This window comes from Microtus pennsylvanicus, chromosome 10 (genome assembly GCF_037038515.1).
Source record: "Microtus pennsylvanicus isolate mMicPen1 chromosome 10, mMicPen1.hap1, whole genome shotgun sequence".
Lineage (NCBI taxonomy): Eukaryota > Metazoa > Chordata > Mammalia > Rodentia > Cricetidae > Microtus > Microtus pennsylvanicus.
The window spans coordinates 47,100,691-47,115,439 of record NC_134588.1 but is presented as its reverse complement, the minus strand read 5'-3'; the positions used below and the strand labels follow the sequence as shown (position 1 = coordinate 47,115,439).

General features: G+C 44.8%; 1 non-coding gene across 1 annotated transcript; it reads left to right on the top strand.

The window, feature by feature from the left end:
• The first annotated feature begins 880 nt into the window (after positions 1 to 880).
• LOC142859286 (U6 spliceosomal RNA) lies at positions 881 to 987 on the top strand. Its single transcript, XR_012912190.1, has one exon. It is a non-coding gene; the product is annotated as a U6 spliceosomal RNA (small nuclear RNA).
• Positions 988 to 14,749: the final 13,762 nt, after the last annotated feature.

Genomic DNA, 14,749 nt, shown 5'->3' with positions numbered 1-14,749 from the left:
CAAAGCTCAAGCTTCCTGTGGGAGGCCACGCTGACCGCATGGGAAACAGACTCTTCAGGGCCACAACTCTGCCGAGATCGGGCAGGGATGAGAGAAAGCAAAAGTCTTCCCAGCCACCCCCGAGCCCCCACCCACCTGCCCCCCATTCAAAGCAGGGCAGAAAACTTGGTGAGGGCTCAGCCTTCAAGGCTGTAGAAATGTCCAGGAGAGCACTTGGTCTTACAGCAGATCACAGAGCCCTCTCTCAGACCTCTCTGTAGTTTGGGGCTGCTGCACTTTATCAGGTTTTATACTTTAAAGTGTTAATAAGGGGCTGGGGGTAAAAGGCTTGGTGTGCAAAGGGCTTGCTGCACAGTGTGGGTGCCTGAATGCCCATCGCCAGCAAGAACAGCAAACCCTAACACCAGCTATGGACAGTGAAGGCAAGTGGCTGGGGGAGCAGACCTCCCTGGACAGCTAGTCGAGCTGAAATGACGAGCTCCAGGGTCATTGAGAGACACCATCTCCAAAATAATAATAACAACGTGTTGCGGGGTGCTGTTGGGGAGAGGTTTCAGCAGGCAAAAGGCCTTGCTTCACACAACTGCATTCTGTCTCAAGAAACAAGGTTTTAAAAGGGCAGATGTGGTAGTGTACATCAGCCATCCCAGCACTCCGACGGTGAGACGGGAGGTGGAGACAAGAGGATTGGGAAGACGCACAGAGGCCAGCTAGCCCGAGGTTTGTAGCTACCGCCAGGCAGCAACAGACAGACAGCCTCGACAAGGTAGGAGAAGAGAACCAGCTGCCTGAAGTTGTCCTCTGCCCTCCACATGCATGCCACAGCACACATGCACCCCATAACATACCAGTAGTACATTTTAATTAAAAAGAATAGGCAGTGCTCATTTGGCAGCACATAATACTAACATTGAACAATGCAGAGAATATTAACATGGTCCCTCCTCAAGGATGACACCCAAGTTTATACACGCGTCCCGTATGAAAAAGAAAAAGGTGGATATCAATAGAAAAGGATGCAGGCATGGATCATGTCACAGGTAAACACACACACAATATCTACACGAGAGAGAGAGAGAGAGAGAGAGAGAGAGAGAGAGAGAGAGAGGTGAGCTTTGGGCCACATCTACATGGAAATAATGAGAGTTGGAGTCTGAGGGAAGAAGAGTGAAATCTAAATCTGAAGCACAGAGGGAGCTGCAGAAATCAAGGGCATTTTCAGGCCAACGGGAGAACTGAAGAGCACTGTTAAACATAAGGATAATTCATTAGCCTGGGTACCATCAGGAAGGTTTTCTCTGTCTTGATCATATGTACGTATGTGTATACACACACACACACACACACACACACACACACACACATACATCATTTTGGGTACATTTCCCTATATTTAAATTATCAAAATGATACTCCCCCCCTTTTGCAGAAGAATAACAACATCGAAAGGGAATTCTTTGGAATGTTAATAAATATTTGGATTTAATTTTGTTGTTGTTTTGTTTCATTTTTTTCAAAGGATTTATTTACCTATTATGTATATGGTGTTCTGCCTGCACATATGCCTGCAGGCCAGAAGAGGGCACCAGATCTCATTGTAAATGGTTGTGAGCCACCATGTGGTTGCTGGGGATTGAACTCTGGACCTCCGGACAAGCAGTGCTCTTAACCTTTGAGCCATCTCTCCAGCCCCTGTTTTGTTTCATTTTAAAACCAGTGTTTTCTATTTTCCCAGTGCCTGTTTTCCCAAGATGTCTTTCTGTTTCTCTTTAATGCTTTTTTTTTCAATGTTCCCACCAAAATGGAATTGCAACTGCCCCATACTGAGTACCTGGAGTACTTGCAGATACTATTTAAGTACTCTGCCAAAACAATGCAAAGACCCCTGCATCTCTAACACGGTACCTGCTCTGTCTTCTCCGGAGGACCACAGCCAAGCACATCATCTGGCAGTTAGTAAACAGTGGACTATTTGTCCACTGAACAGTCCCGGGCACTCCCTCAATAGGGTAACCATTCGCTGAACATTCAAGTTAGACTGACATTTTAAGGCGAGCAATGGAAAAGGAGCAGTGAGGTTTTCTGTCTTTAAAAATGTCACTATGGCAGCCCAGCTAGCTCAGTCGGTAGAGCATGAGACTCTTAAAAATGTCCCTAAAGCAACGTTGCTAAGTTTCAGCCCGCAGATTTATAACTTCTGAAAGATAGTGTGGTACAGTTAATCCCAGTTGCCATACAAGAAGCAAGACTGATGTTGCAGATACACAGAAGTCAACTGCTGGCTCAGGACGAGCCCAGGTACCCTCCCAAGTAGACAGCTGTTTCCAAAAAACTCCGACAATACAGAGTGGGCAGTCAGTGGGCTGTGAGGGGTATGCCACGGAACTTTCCTGAATGTCTTACTTCGTTTTGCATAACTAAACTAGAATACCTGAGACTAGGTGATGTATAATGAGATTTTCTTTTTTTTCTCCCCCTTCTGTCTAGAGACAGAAGACCCAAGGCCAGGGCATTGGTCTCAGGCAATAGGCTTGCTGTGTTATCCTGTGGTGGAAGGCTGAAGGGCAGAAGAAAAAGGAGAGATAAAGTAGGAATGAGCACTATCATTTTTATAAGGAACCCACGTTCTGCAGTAGCATCATTCAAGAGGGTGATGCCCTCAGGATGCAGACAGCACTCATTAGACCCTGCCGTGTCGAGGACCGCTGAGGACCAGATCAAAGGCACATGACTTCGGGGGGGGGGGGGGAATACATTCAAAGCATTCAAACCAAACTAGGGACTGTGGATGTCCTTCCTCACCACCCCATCCATCCTGCCTCTCTGCACGCCCCACTGACCAATACTGACACCTCTCCTATGGTCCAGCGAGTGGGAGCCACCCTGATGGAGTGGGAAGAGAAATGTAAACAAGAAAGGCTGCATACAAGGCTGGGAGTGAAGCAGATGAGAGGAAGTGTGCCAGAGAGGCAGAGCTCTTTGTAGTTCTCAGATTTCACAGGGGCGACGGGAACCTGGGAACCGTTAGCATTTTAATCAGCCAGCCTTGGCTCCACTCCGTGGGATGTTCACTCGGGGTCTGCCAGGACTCCTTTAGTACATCTCCCCCTCAGACGGGGATCTGTAGTTCTCGGGTCCTGCTATTAATTTGGAGCAGGAAGACTGTCTGTATCGCTATCGCGGACATCGTCATCACTATCACCGCAAACATGAGCATCGCCCAGTGGCTGGCACTTCAGAGTTTGCACATTGTGTTCATAACCACTTCTCATTCATGCCCACACCAGTGACCTCTCCGTTGCTGGGCTGCTGTGCAGTGAAATGACTACATTTGCCTTGGGCCCTGGGAGTGGAAATTTTTAATCGGGTGAGAATAAAGATGAGGCCAGACAGAATACTGTTGTGTACCCTGGGAAAGAGAGACCCCCTCGGAGATTTGTCTTAGTTTTCTCAGGCCACTTTGTTGACATTTCTGCGATCATCTTGCTACTGAGATAAGAATGGTAACCGAAATAAAAATACGGATACTCGTAATGAAGATAATAATAATTTGCTAAATTTTCCCTTTGTTAAATAGAAGTGAGACCTGTGGGTCAAATTACATATGAAATGAATGAAACAGACAGCAAGAGCCATAAGATAAATGTTTTAGCTCTTTGAAAAATGCTTTTATCTAAATTCGCATCATAAATGTTTTCGGGTTATTAAAATAATTATTATTATATTCTTTTAAAATTATTCTTTGTGTGTGTGTGTGTGCCACAGTGCACAGGTGGGGGTCAGAGATAACTTCCAGGAGTACAGACCCTCTACTTCCAACACGGGAAGGTCCCAAGGAAGGAACTCAGATTACTATCCTCAGTAACTTGTACTTTTAACCCCTGAGCCGGTCTCTATTATGCCCACTTTAAAGTTAAAAATTTCTCAGGTAATATAGTTAAGAATAAAGTTGAAAGCTTCTCACTGGCATCAGAGACAAGAACAAGGCAAACGCCTTGGTCACCACTTTGGAGCAACATGAAATCCCAGGTGCCTTAGAGGCCCTCTGTACAAGAGTCAATAAAATGGGACAATAGCCTTTTCTGTCTGGCACACTCAATAATTCTAATTTACAGAGTTAAAGTGAAAGGCAGTACAAAATGGTAACCGTACCTTTAGAAACCAATTATCCAATAAACAATTGGACAGCTACATTTGAAACATGGATTTTTATTCAGTAACATATTTTGAAAAGCTCTTTCAGAGTACACTCCTGGTCTGTCATTGACAAGTCTTTAGTTAGCCCGGTTCATGCAGAACTCTTATTTATGATTCTTTTAGCATGCCCTCCATATACACACAGTGAATATTCTTCTGTGGGGATAAGATCAAACAGTAGAAGGTCAAGATACTTTCACACCCAGATTGCCCTTTAAATTTCCATGGGTCTCCCTGAAATTACAAGATATTCCTTTCCTAGAATCATGAATCTGCATCTTGGGCAGTGGGGGGGGGGGGGATGTGGGTGAATGAGAACAACGTATAAGGACTCATGGATGAAGTCCTTATGATGAACCTTATTACTTTTTTAACCTAGAACATTGTTTTTAAAAACTCTTAATTTCACTAGGCAGTGGTGGCACACGGCTTTAATCCCAACACTTGGAAGGTAGAGGTAGATGGAGTTTTTGTGAGTATGAGGCCAGCCTGGTCTACAGAGCTAGTTCCAGGATGGCGAAAGATGTTGCCCAGAGAAACCTTGTCTTGAAAAACTAAACAAGAAAAAAAAAGTCTTAACCTCTATGATTGTCATCAGCATTCTTGCATATTTTGTGCCAATTTTTCAATTTTGTCAGACTTTTAAACTACACTATAAATATCTACTGTAATTTCTCAACTGTGGAAAGACGGGCAAGAATGATTTAACGCCGGTGCAGGCCTTAACTTGGGGTGGAGTGAATCTCAGCCTGCTTCTGTTAACAGTCTGGGGAGTTGTAGGGCAAAAGGGGTGGGGTGGGGAGTTGGAAACTTTCCTTTCTGACTCACAGCTGGCCATTGCGAGGATACCCAGTTCAGGAATGTTAGGTGATCAATAAGCACCTTTCCTAGGGGTCCCTAGGGCAGAGAAATCAAGAATCTGGAGAAATGAGTTAACTTACTTCTATGAACCAAATTCCTGTAATTACTGGCACTGTCGCAGTTCAACCAAATTGAAGGAGTTCACAAAATGCTGTAGCCCCAACTGCCATCCTGACCTTGTATTATTAGCTAGGTGACGTCATAGTCGTCATTTTCTCAGCTCCTCCCTGCTAAACAAGGGCAATGTCCTCCTCTGGTATCAGAGATTTGGAGGGGGAAATACTGTAAGGGCAAGGTCTGTCCTCAATGGCTTCCAAGTCCGCTAACACCTGCCTGGCTATCTAACGTTCTCCTCTCAAGAGCTGAGACCATAAAACCACTAAGAGATGGACCTCAAGTCAATTTGACTGCTTCTGGCTGAACTTGGGGATACAGAGGAGATTAGGGTTTCCACCATTGCTGATGTTAAGACATCGGAAGCAATCAAGGAATTATGATAGACAGATGCTAGATCATCAAAAGACCATCAGAGTGTGGATCAACAGGAAATGGAAAACCATAGCAGCTGAGTACACGAGGTCCAAATTAAGAACGTCGCTACTGAGAGCGTAATAGATTCGAACCATTTTTGCTATAAAGACCCAGAGACCCAATTTTAAAGTTATTCACCAACGGAACAGTGGTATTCAGTGTGGGCTCCATCCGATCTGTAGACCTTGTAGAGCAAAGGAGGTAAGAGCTTTCATAGGGACTTGGTGACCTTGAGAAAGAGAGGAAGAAGTCACTGCTTTCTAGTCCAGGTTTGCTTTTTGTGACAAGAAGTGACACTTCCTGGAGGTGCAGCAATTGCTCAGTGATTAAGAGCACTGATTGCTCTTCCAGAGGACCTGGGTTCAGTTCCCAGCACTCACAGGGTGGCTCACAATCATCTGGAGTTCTGTTACAGTTGATCCAATGCCCTCTTCTGCCTCTTTGGGCACTGCACACACATGGCACACATACACACATGCAAGCACAAACATTTACAAACATAAAAATAAATAAAAAGTAGTAAGAGAGAAATGACCCTTCCCTGTTAAGCAGTTCCTTAGAATATCTCAGCATAACTGTTCACCACCAACAATATGACTAAGACCTAAATTATAAGCTAACATATCTAATAACTGAATCTCTGCTTTCTACCCCCAATGCTCCCCCATATCCTCAAGTGTATTTACAATGGCTCTGTATTATTTTTAGCTAATCCTGGTACAGAAAATCACATGGCCTTTGATCAGCTTCGCAGAAGTCCGTGCCAGGCGGGGCCCTTACCCAGAGCAAGGGATGGAGTTTCTGAGGGATTTGTTTTGGCACATTCTCCACGTGGACTATGCGTTCTGCATCCTGGAGAGGGTGGGCTTGCAATGCCGGTGATGGGGTCTAAATGAGCCAAATCAGTCCTGGAAAGTAAAGCTGACCCCAAAGAATGAAGCTTGTCCTCTGCCAATTAAAATCCTGAACCTCTGATTTGTAAGGCTGGGTGAGACGTGAGAGCCGGGTTCTTCAAGAACCTTGCTCCACCAAGTCTACAGACATCCTAACCTGCTTTTCTCTCTGCAGGAACTTAGGGCCACACCCGGGTGCAAAACTCTGCATTGGGATCTTTTTTCCAGCCTTGAAAGTGTTACACAGTGGCAATATCATCACAGCAGACAATAGATTGGATATCATCTAGAAATGTATTGATCATAGGCAAAGACCGAAAACTATTTGTTGCTGCTGTTTACTCGGTGTTTTATTAGCATTGCCAATTATACATAATAATGTGTTTCATTATACATCTTTATAAGGAAACATACTTCCAACACATTCCCCTTCGCCCCTTATCTTCTTCTGTGCCCCCCTACTCCTTTGAAACTTTTTATTTTACTCAGGATCTCTTGCAATTTTGTTCCTATTTATAAGAAGACCTTAAGCAAAACAACAAAGTAACATTTAATGAGAGCCAAAGTTTATAAAGATTTTTAAAAAATCTGAGTCCGTAGGTTATATACACATGTGCATATATATGGACTAGCAGTCATTAAAGAAGACTTCATGAATTTGGGAAGTGGAACATGTGAGGAGCTGGAGGGGACCTAGGGGAGGGGTGGGAGTCGTGTGCATGTACAATTCATGTATAAAGTTCTAAAAAAATATTTTCAAAAAGAATTTAAATAAATAACAACAAAAAATGTATCTGAACATCCTGGAGACAAACCTCCCTAGGCAGGTTCCTGTGTGTTTCCTGTTTCCCTGGATGGCGGCGCTCAGCCTTCCTCCAGAGAGACTTAGTGATGAAAACCCTGTGCTCCCTGCCCAGCAGAGGCTGAACATCGCCTCTTCTCTTAAACACGTGGGTCACAGCCAGCGGTTAGCAGAGTACAGTTTAAAGGCAGATTTGACTAGATGAGGCAAACTGGCATCTCACTGAAGAATTGCTGTCCGCGGGAGCTTGACTGAAGATGGGAGATCTTCTGGGCTCTAGCAACTAGGTCTGGCCCAGTGATTTGGCACAACAGAGTCAAACCACCCCAAGTTTCCAATTCTTGCTTGAGCTGTGTGGTCAGACACAGCACAAAACAAAAACTGGGCACTGTAGCTGGGCTTGTGGCTGGGGGAACTGAGGCCCGCCGACCATTATTCCTTGGTCTGGTCTTTCTATGTTGGCTTCCATGTAGTACTTCCAAGCTAACCCTGCAAAGAGCAGTCATGAGTCTAGCAGTGACTTGCTTTATCAGAAAACATTTCCCATAGAAGGAGCAGAATAAATCTTTCTAAATGTCTGTCTGTCTGTCTATATAATAGAAATACAGATATCTGTCTCTATCTACTTAATTTCTCTCGCTTTTCCTCCCTTCTTCCCCCAAACATTCTCCTTTCTTCTTCCCTCCCTCCTTTCTCCTCCTCCTCCTCCTCCTCCTCCTTTTCCTCTCTCTCTCTTTCTCTCAGAGATGAAGCGTTTGGCTGTCTGGTGATTTGACGTCATGGTGTCAGCATCTTTGTCCAGAAGCTTATAGTCACATGTCACCAGTTAGCTAAATTACCCCCAAATGCAAGACAAGGGTCACAAAGCCCCATCCCTGAGCCTTCCAAACAAGTCAGTTCTGGCCTTTCACCTAACTGCTCCCCCTTCCCTCTCATGATCAGCAGATCCTTTGCACCACAAAGCCTGCCCTTCCTCTCTCAGCGACTTCTCAAGGGCTTGGTGGCACTGTCTGACAGATCTGGCTAGGGAAGCACTAGCAGAGAAAGTACATTCGGTTTCCTTTCGCTGCCAACATTAGCTACCAGGTTCCCTGGGCTTCAAGCTATAAAACAAGAACTGTCTCAACCTGCCCCCAACCCACTCACAATAGCCACAGGCTGTGGCTGGACCCTTGACAGTTCTGCCTGGCAGCTACTGCACCAGTTGTGAATGAGTCTCAGACAGTTGAAAGCCAGGGGTCTGCTCCAGCAGCCTCCGGCAAGACTTAGACGTGTCGACCCTGTGAGTCTGCAGAACAGGCTGGAGAGTGTTCACCCACAGGCCATCTCATGGGATTTCCTGTGCTTCCTGCTTCCTGCTGCTGCCCAGGCCACATGTCCCAAGGAGAGAAAGCCTTTCTCATGCCAGGTCAGCACTTACACTGCCAGCTGTGGCAGAGGCCAGATGGAAGGGGTGTGAACGGGACTATGCCCTCCAGTTTTTTTTTCTTGGTTCTGTTTTTGAGTTGCCTAGGGTTTAATTTTGGGGAGTTGTTCTCTCTGCTTTTCTGAGGGAATATGAGAAGAGGAAGTGCTAGGTAAAGAGACAACGAACTGAAATATTACTAAGTCAGCTCATGTAACATTCGCAAAGAGAGTTCATGGTGAGCCACAAGCAGCCAATGTCACTGTTGAACTGGTGATCATATGACAGCTATCGAAGTCATGCATTTAAGTGGTGGAGGAAGCACAGCCTAGAGTAAGCACTGGGGAAATTAAGATTGTCCATCACGATCTCGAAGACCTGTTTTCTTAAAAGGAAGGAAATGAACAACTTGATGATGCTTTGCTATTCTCTTAGGAGCCAGCCTCTACCTGAACCCCACCCCACCCCCAGTATCCTGAGCTTTGTCTCTCAGTGAATAGAATCCACCCCCTAAGAAGGGGACACCATGTACTTCGCATCCTCCACCAATAGAATCTATCCTTATACTTAGCATTGATCCTTCCTCTAGACTCTGGCCCTGAGCTCTGTTTAGCAGCCACTTATTGTAAAGGTCACAGGTACCTTGTTACCTTGCTAGGGAGTTTCTATGCAGAGATGCCTAAAGCTTTGTTGTGATAACTGTTGTAAATGGAGGTTTCTCTGTCTTGCTCTATCCCATAGCTACTTCTGAATAACCACTCAGAAGCTTATATTAATTATTAATGTTTAACTAATAGCTCAGTCTTATTACTAGCTAACTCTGACATTTAAATTAACCCATATTTCATCATTTTGCCACATGGCTTAAGGCTTGTTACCCCATTTTCTACACATCCTGCTTGTTAGGTGGCTGGCTGACAGGCATCTCTCCCAACACCGCCTCTCCTCATTTGAGTTCTCAGTTTGATTGTTCCACCTAACCGTATCCTGCCTGGCTATTGGTCAACAGCTTTTATTAACCAATGAGAGGAATACATATCCAGAGCTTATAAAAAGATCATTCCACAGCAAGCTGTCACATGGAAACCACTTCCCAAAGTTTTACTACATTTAAATGTGTAAGACAAATAAACCAGAAGGTCAGACTCTGGATATCTTTGACCCAGCTCCTGCAAAGAAGGTACTGACTCAAGTTTCATTCTTCACCTCTCTCAGATTGTCTCCCCAATAGCCATGAGGCTTGTGGCGTCAGCCAAAATGTGATAATATTGATCCAGTCAAGACATGATACCCAAGCTCTTACCCTGAGTTCACGTATTCCCAGGTCATCATTCATGAGTAAGACCATTCCAAGAGAAAACCACCAAATACAGAGTTGAATGTTCTGGAAGTTGAAAAGCATTTGTTGTTCGTTTGTCCCAATGTCTATAAAAGTGTGCTCACTGGATACTTAAGTAAATGGATGGAGGCAATTTGGGTTGAGATGAAAATTAAAAGGACACTTATGTTAAACAAAACAGGTATGCTACTTTAGGGCCCATTAAACAATTGCTGGCCTTTCTCTTTATCCACAGCCCTAAAAAGAACTCAGGTGAGTCCCTCCCACTCTATTCCAATCACACACTCAGACACAGAGTAAACATTTGGGGGCTGGAGAGATGGTTCAGCAGTTAAGAGCACTGACTGCTCTTCCAGGGGACCTTGTTTGAATCCTTGTACTCATATTGTGACTAACAGCAACCCATAAACTCCAGTCCCAAGGGATATATTGCCCTATTCTGGCCCTTGTGGGCACTGCATTCATGTGGTACACAGGTATACATATAGGTAAAACACACACACACACAAAAGAAAAAAAAGTATTTAGTAAAGAAAATTATGAGTGAGTAGCATACAAACTGATCACACAATCTTTTTGATAAAGTCAGTGTTAGTTAGCCTCGTCTTGTGTTCTAGATGCTTCGTGCCCTCCACAAAGCCTTCTCTGTACGCACATGCAACTGTGTGCCCTCCACAAAAGGTTCTCTGGATACACATGCATCCGTGTGTCCTCTACAAAAGGTTCTATGTATATACATGCAACTATATCCCTAAAGATCAGCTATTAAGAGTGTAACAGATCATGTGTCTTACTTATAAAGCTAGAGCATTCCAACATCAATCTCTAGTATCTCTTATTTTTATTCATTTTCCAGTTATGAAAAGTGATGGGTTTCATTTTGGCACTTTGTTCATCCTTCTCCTCCCTGCCTTCCCCCATCTCTCTGCCTCACCTCATGTTAGTCTCCTTTCTTTCCCAAGGTAGACATTGAGCACTTTCACTTGCTGAGCCAGAGCATGTAAAATAAATGGAAAGTTGTTCGGGGCTTGAGAGATGGCTCAGTGGTTAAGAGCGCTTGTTGCTCTTGCAGAGGACCCAGGTTCATCCCAGAAGCCACATGAAGGTTCAAAACTATCTGTAAATCCAGTTCCAGGGGATCTGATGCCTTCTTCTGACCTCCAAAGGTACCAAACATTCAGATGGTGCATATACATGCATTCAGGTAAAAGATTCATACATAAAATTAAGAGGAGGGAAAAAATTAAGAGAAGGAGGCAGAGGAGGAGAAAGAGGAGAAGAAGAAGAAGAGAAGGAAGAAAGAAAAGAGAGAAAGAAAGAAAGAAAGATGATAGATAGATAGATAGATAGATAGATAGATAGATAGATAGATAGATAGACAGACAGACTGATTTTCCCCTTAGAGGTTTGAAATTCTTCAACTGCAGAATCCTACCTTTACTTAAGAACTTGCAGCAGCTCTCAGAGTTTGTTCAAGGAAAACCAGTGGAGGACACATGCACAGGAAACTACAAACCTGTCAAAAGAATGAAGAGTCCGGGGTCCAACTAGGAATGTTTTGGAAGTCCAATTGTCCGTGTTGGGGTTGCTCCGTCTGTCCCCAGCTACACCCTAGTCTCTCATCCCCTGCTTCCATCACTCCACCACCCTAACGTGGGCTGCAATCTGGCTTGAAGATTTTGAGCAGGTAAGAGAAAGGAAAATAGATTAAAGTACACAGTTCATGAGGCTCATGAGGCAAATACGACAATTGTTCATTCAGAACTAACCAGAGATTTGTAAGCTCTGGATGATTCTGTATGCACTCAGAAGGCCTGCAAGTCCTTGCTGGTCACCTGAACTTCATCAGTGGAACCTCCCTGCCTCTTCAAAGAGCTCCTAGCGTCCTTTACATTCCTCAATCAAGCCAAGGTCACTCAAAGTCACCTAGATACTCTGTAGGGTCCTTTACCATATTTCTTTATCCTTCTAGAATGTTTTTCCCTCTGATATTTGCATGTCTAACTTGTTCTCCACTTTCAGGCTTCAGTAAGAAGTTCCACCTTCAAAGAAATCCTTTCTGCTTGCTTTCCTCAGTATTTACTTTGCTTACTCTTTTTCTCATAGTACATAATGACTACATGGAACATTTTTATTCCGATACCTGACCATTTTTCTTTTTTTTAAATATTTATTTTATGTACATTTGTGTTTTGCCATGGGTGTCAAGTCCCCTGGAACTGAAATTATAGACAGTTGTGAGACATGGGTGCTGGGAATTGAACCTGGGTCCTCTAGAAGAACAGTCAGTGCTCTTAACCACTGAGCCATCTCTCCAGCCCCCGAAATATTTATTTATTATGTATACAATATTCTGTTTGTGTGTATGCCTGCAGGCCAGAAGAGGGCACCAGACCCCATTACAGATGGTTGTGAGCTACCATGTGGTTGCTGGGAATTGAACTCAGGACCTTTAGAAGAGCAGGCAATGCTCTTAACCTCTGAGCCATCTCTCCAGCCCTCTGACCATTTTTCTATTATGCATCCATCGCATATGTAAGATCCATGAGCACAAAAGCCCGGCTGTACCTCTTGGAACTACGTCTGGAAGACACTTGAAGCTTCAATAACTAGGTGCCCGATGACTGAGCAACAGCTGGTACTCGCCCAGAGGAAGCTTCTCTGAAGGGTCCTCACTAAAGATGCTAACTGACTTAACTTGTTTGCCCTCAGCAGCATCCTTACAGAAAACACAGAAGGCAGTCCACAAAGACTCAATGTCACGTGACTCGGAACGGGATACTCTGGGGATCCTGTGAGGGTTCTATGTGCACTTTCTCCCAGTTCTGAATCCTCTCTCTGCACAGAGATGGTGCCGTGCTTTCAGTCAGAGACAAGACTCCACACCTCTCCCTACCAACACATGCTTCTCCTCCAGCTGTGAAACGTAGAGCTGAAAAAGCCTCACAGTGTGCTCGGGACCAACTGGAGCCTGGTGTCTTCCCTTCTGCTTAGTGATGCGATTCTTCATTTAGGAGGAGGAACTTGATTCAGTCTATTACCTTTTAGTCATTCTGCCTTCTCAGCCTCTGCAGCTCTAAGCCACCTAGACCACACTGGGTGTCTAACTGTGACCCATCGTTTTCGCAGCATGCACACAAAGGGGTCATTACTATCCATGATCTGTGTGACCTGCTCCCCATTCAGTTACCTCACTGAATCATTTACTGGCTGTCTCCTCTCTCACTGGGTTCCCGGCACACCGGTGGCTGGCTAGCTGTAGGTCAGGACCAGTTTGCACCTGCCTCAGGACCTCTGCACTGGTTGCTCTGTCGGCCACTCTTTTCTCTGGGCAGCTAGATCGCTTGATCCCTCCCTTCCTCCAGTCCTGTACTCAGAGGCATCCTCTCAGTGGGGTCTCCCCTGGACAGGCCACCTAAAACACCCAACCTCTCTACCCTAGCATTCCACATACCTTTGGCCCATTCTCTTCCTCCCCTGCTGTTTTTACTTGGAACTTTCAAAATCTATCAGAAGGTGGAAAGGAAAACAATGACTAAGAAAATAACACCGAGAACAAAAGCAGACGGCCTGGCAGGGAGTTAAATGTTCTAACCTGAAATTACCAAGAAGTGGAGAAATTCTGGCCAAAGACAGGGTGAATCCAGACAAACCCAGGAAGCAAGTGACAGAAAAGATGCTGATTTGTACAATAAAAAAAAAAAAAATCTGGTGGTATCTGGAGAGTGAGGTGAACCCCCAGGTAACAGTGCGAATGATAATAGGCTGTTAAGAGTGGCAAGCAGGGCATGGCAGCGCATGCCTGTAATCCTAAAATACTACAGGTCAAGTGCCATGGGTTTGTGGCCAACCTGGGCTACAGGGTGATGCTCTGTCTCCAAACAACAAGAAATACCACAGAAAACAGCTAAGGATGCAGAAAGCGCAACTAAATTCCATAGCAATACTAAAGATTAAAAAATAAAGTAGGCAGTAAATTTTTACATAAGAGTGTAAACACAACCCTAAGCATTTTCCAAAGGCGTAGTAAATGCTGTCTGTGACGGTCACACACACACACACACACCCAGGAATTGTGTCGTACTTTGCAGATTTGCTGGACACAGTGGGGTCTTGACGACCTATGAACTCAGGATGGAAGCCCAGAGGAGAAGCCAGCAGCAGCAAACACAGCTGGAAGGCGAACCATGGCTAACACAACAGAGAAGGTGTGGGTGTGGCCATGGCTAACAGATCAGAGGTGTGGGTGTGGAGAGAAGTTCTTTCCAGAGTCTGAAAATCTGCTATGGGTCTCATTTTTCTTCTATAAACAACTTCTCTAAATTCTTCTCTTGCTTGCAGAACACAGAATTCAGGAAGCAATAAAGGGACTCTAGGCTTTTGGAGGGGATGTTTGCTTGCTTGCTTGAGACTGAGTCTCACTAAATAGCTTTGGCTGGTGTCCAACTCACTATGTAGCCCATAGTCTGTATGTATGGCCTTGATCTCAGACATCTACCTGCCCTGGCTCCAGAGTACCAGGGTTAAGGGCATGTGCCACCACCCTTGACTTTAAGGCTCACTTTTGATCAAGTAAAATCATCAGGAAATGAAGGGAGGTTTAGGGAAAAATAGCTATTATAGGGCAAACTCCCAAGAGCCCAACAAAGGCTGGGATGTAGCCTGGTTTATAGAGTACTTACATGGCATGCACAAAGCCCTGGCTTCAGTCCACAGCACTA